Source organism: Meleagris gallopavo, chromosome 12 (assembly GCF_000146605.3).
Source record: "Meleagris gallopavo isolate NT-WF06-2002-E0010 breed Aviagen turkey brand Nicholas breeding stock chromosome 12, Turkey_5.1, whole genome shotgun sequence".
Classification (NCBI taxonomy): domain Eukaryota; kingdom Metazoa; phylum Chordata; class Aves; order Galliformes; family Phasianidae; genus Meleagris; species Meleagris gallopavo.
In genome coordinates this window covers 18,549,518-18,553,982 of record NC_015022.2, presented here as the reverse complement: position 1 = coordinate 18,553,982, position 4,465 = coordinate 18,549,518, and positions in this window count along the sequence as shown.

Here is a 4,465-nt window from a genome sequence, read left to right as displayed (position 1 = left end):
GCACTGAGGAATTCTATGATTCTATGTGACCTATTTGGGTTCCTCAGATCCACAGAGAAGCAGGCTATCGGAAAAACCACACTGAGAACCGCTGCAGGAGATGCTCTCATCTCATTTGTTGACGTTTATCATTAGGAGGAGAGACACTGAAAGCCCCGTGAGGAGAGCAAAGCTTCTTAGGGGCTTTAAGAAAGCCTGCATTAAGCAGCAGGGACAGCAAGAGCTGATGAGTCCTTTGGCTTGAGACACACAGCGCAGTTAACAATTAACAAGCAAAAAGTGATTCAGAAAAGCAGAGGGTGAGATAACCCATCGAGCAGCACACAGCACTGTGTTCAGGCACCTTCCAGCAGGGCAGCACAAGCTACAACTTCAGGACATATTAATTGCAACATCTCAAAAATCAGAAGTTGATGTTTGCAACAACGCACACTCGAGAGAATCTCTGCCTACCAAAAAGCAGAAACAGAAATCAAACTGACAACGACAATAAATAAATTCAAAGCCCCCCTCTATCCAAACCACTGTAGTCCCTTTTTGAAGTAAGTCTGTTGGCTTGAGAAATGCTTCCGTAGAGATGCGTGGCATCTCTGAAGTTGCACAGATCTCAGCAATAAAGCACATCCAGGTCAGCTCGTTATGCTCCGCTCGTTAATGACAACCAGCTGCAAACGCAGACGGTGTTTTTAGGGACACAGCCCAATAAGCCATTTAGCAACTAATCCTTACATCCCTTTGAATTCTGCTCAAAACAATCCTTTAGAAAACACGAAGCCAACAGCCAGCCACCCATCACTTCTGGTTCAGTTTGCTCACAGAACATCAAAATGCACGGGGCAAAGCAACAGCTCCTGATGTGAAACAGGAACGTGGAAAACATAAGACCAAACACAGCATGAAGGTTACTTGAAAGAGCTCCGTTCTAATTAATATGTAATTAAAGGAGGTAAATCCCAAGAGAACTCAACAATTCAGGTGGGGATGTCGGGGTTGGAAGCCCAACCCAAATGCTCCAAGTCCACAGATCAGGGCAGTGCAGGAGCAGCTGTAGGGCACAGTGGGTACAGAGGATTTACCCAGACATCAATGAATGTTTTGACACATTCACGTACTCTTAAGAAGGCAGGGATGAAGGTTTGCCCTTAAACTGACTGAGAGAAACCAACTTCATTTCCTTGCATTGTTTCACAGGAATGAACTAACACACCTTCTGGTATTGTTAAGGTTTCTGAACAAAAGCCCAATATTCATTAAGTAAGTGGCAAAACATCCTGTTTATATTTAGGTTTCCTTTCTTTTCCTATCAAAATCCTTCAGGTTCTCCCATGAAATATTGGGGATGGAGGCACAGCAGTGTCACGGTGCTGCTGCCATTCCTACCAATGCATGGATGGAAATCAGCTGCTGATAAATCCTCTCCTTTGTTCTGGGACTTCCTGGAATTTCCTGCCATACCTTAATGCAATTAAAAAGACAACAATAAACACACAACAGCCGCATTTCCTGCGCAGGAACAGCGCAGAGACTCTCTCAACAAACAAATTCACCTTTTCAGACTTATCACTGAAGCACACAGCAAACTCCCAGCATCACAAGGGACAAAACCAGCCTCTAATCCTCTGTAACAGACTTCATTTCCCACGGCAAGAAGCAGAGTAGAAAACACAGCTCAAACGAAGCCACTTTAGAAGCTCTGCCCTCCCCACCAGGCACCACTCATGAGAAGATCTCAGGCTACACTCATTGTATCCCAACTTCAGACCCCTCCACATCTCCCAGTTACCCCTCCACGGGTCCGTGCATTTGCTCAGAGCTCAGCAGGCACAGGTGACACCGTATCAGAAGCACCAGCTGACCTTTAATAACACGAGCAATATAAACGAGGCAAAAGGAGAAGGTGGCATACTTGAGATAAGGCACTAATTAAAAGCTCATCGTTTCCTTTGGAATTAGCAGTGAGCTTCCTTCGGAAGGTTCTCATTAGCGTGCATTTTATCTGTCCCCTCCAATATTTCAAATTCAATATTTAACGTTTGAAACAGAGCTCAGGAGCAACCGTACGCTTAGCTAAATATTAGCTCAAGTGTTACAAAGCAGCACCAACCTGCCCTGAGCTGCACCCTGCAGCTCCTGCAGTGTCTGGGGGGGGGCTGCAGGTGGGCACAGCACAGGAAGGTCACTCCTTGTCTGAGTGCCACAGATCTGGCCAAGGAGGAGGAAGCAGAAAGGAGGTGAAAGGCAAAAGGAAAAGCAGAGGGTCGGGAAGGAAGGATTTGTTGAGGTCAAACTGCACAGGGAACAGCTGCAGGATAGGGAGAGAATGCAGTGAGCAGCAGCACGACAGCAAAATGCTCCATGAAAATCCCAGTGCGACCACAGAGGGGCTGGTTTGTACCCTACACTGGGCTTCAGCACATAAAGGGAGCGCTTATCCCCAGGTCTCACTGGGGTGCAAGAGGATTTCAGCATTAATATCACAAGATAATAACGCTGCAAAAATGAGAACATCTTCCGACATCTTAGGTCTGCAGTGCAGGATCAGACCGATGACTCAACCTGCTTTGAAAGCCTTCAGAAATGAGATCCTGAAGTTTGGGCTGCTGCTCAGACATGAAAGGGAGTTCATCAAAAACATTCCCCAGCAGTAAAGTTCCCCGGTTCAGAACCACCGCAAGCAGCTGCCTTTTCATCTTCTGCCTCAATTAAATGTAAAGTAGCTCTCTTTCTCTGAACATTTAACTTCAGTGAAATCCAAGGAGGAAAAAAAAATAGAAGAAAACCACCAAGGGGCACCGGGCAGAGCTGCCCCTAAGAGCAGCTCCACCTCAGCACAGCACCTCTGCCTGCCTCCAGCTCACCTCCCACTCAATACGTGTACCCATTATTCCCCACTTTGTGTATTCCTGCACAGCACTGACCCCAGAGCTGCTGAGGGACGGTGCCCAGCCCAGCCCTGCCTTCCTGTGGAGCAGCTGTAGGTGCAGCACTACAAATGGGAGCGCTACTATTAAGGAATCAATTGCACAATGAAAGCACTGAGGACACTTGTCTTACAGAGAATTCCTGCCAAGCGCTGCCAGCCTCAGCTCTCCGTCTCTCCGGGCCTCCAGCCAGACTCTAATCATTTCGGGTCCCTTCTCATTTTCAGATGTGTGACACAAAGGGGCAGCGTGGGCTGGCCGCTGCTGGAGGATACTTTTATTGACTATGTGAAAAAAGGAACTGCTGCCACCCTAATGCAGACAGAGACATTATGATCTCCTGAGAAGGGAAAGAACTTCCCCTGTGCCCCCACAGGGCTGCCTGCCAGCATTCCTGTACCAAAGGAACCCGCCTGCACTGTCAAAGCACTGCGCCGCCCAGGCTGAGCCAGGCAAAGGGCACTGCTCCCACCTGAGCTTTTGTTTCTTTCAGTTTTTTAATGAAGAAAAACCATTCCAGAAGCACTGCTACACGAGTGACACCCCCCAATGCTGAGACTTGCACAGCAGATCTGAGAAGGGCAGCACCGTGCAGTTGTGGCAGTTATCCTCCAGCTTAGAAACAAAGGAGTTACTTTTTCTAATGGCTACAGGGAGCACCTAGATAAACCTCGGCCTCAGCTGCACACACTGATCACCGCCTGGATCAGAACCCTCAGCCCTTCACTGAAGCATAACAGCACCTTTGATACACACAGAACACAGCATTCCCCCCTCATTTCCTACCTGTGTCCCAATAGAGCAAGCAGCCTCTGCAGGCATGCTGAACTTAATTAAGGTGCGTTATAACCAGCCAAGAGCAGCACATCACAGCCTTAAAAACCTTCCTGCTTGGCCAGCTCCAACCAGCTGTACTCAACGAGCTTTTAATCAGCGTGTTACCCACAGGCAGCATCTAAAGGAAGGAGGCAAACGCCCTGCGCTCCTACTGACCAAAGAAATCCACTCTTTGTGTATCTGAAGCTCTGCTGAATCCAACACCGCTTAGAAGAACTGGGAGATCTCGCCCTGCGTGCAGTGATACCCCCCTCCCCCCACCTACGGGATATCTGCTCTGCAACATCCACGTTTTGTTCCGAGGCAGACCGTATTTAATAAGACTTAGATCCGTCACAAAACCGCCCTGCCGCCTTCCAGGGCAGGCAGCGACAGAACAGCCCAAGGACACTCCGAGCACAAACGCACCCTGTCTGCGTTGATTGTAGGGCGAAGTCGATACAAAGTGCCCCAGACGGCTCCGTCTGCTCAGGACAGACCTGCGGGAACCCACGTGCAGGGCCTGCAGCAGGGCAGCGCACAGACGCGGTGCAGGTGGCACACACAGCCCGCACTCCCGCCTGCACCCAGGACGTCCCTACGAGCACCGCGTGGATCCCCGAGCCGCAGCCCCGCACCGCATCGCACGGGATGGGGCTGCGCCGTTAACCCCGATTCCCCCGCAGTCCCACCGCCCGACCCACAGGGCCGCAGCCATCGGCCCGCCG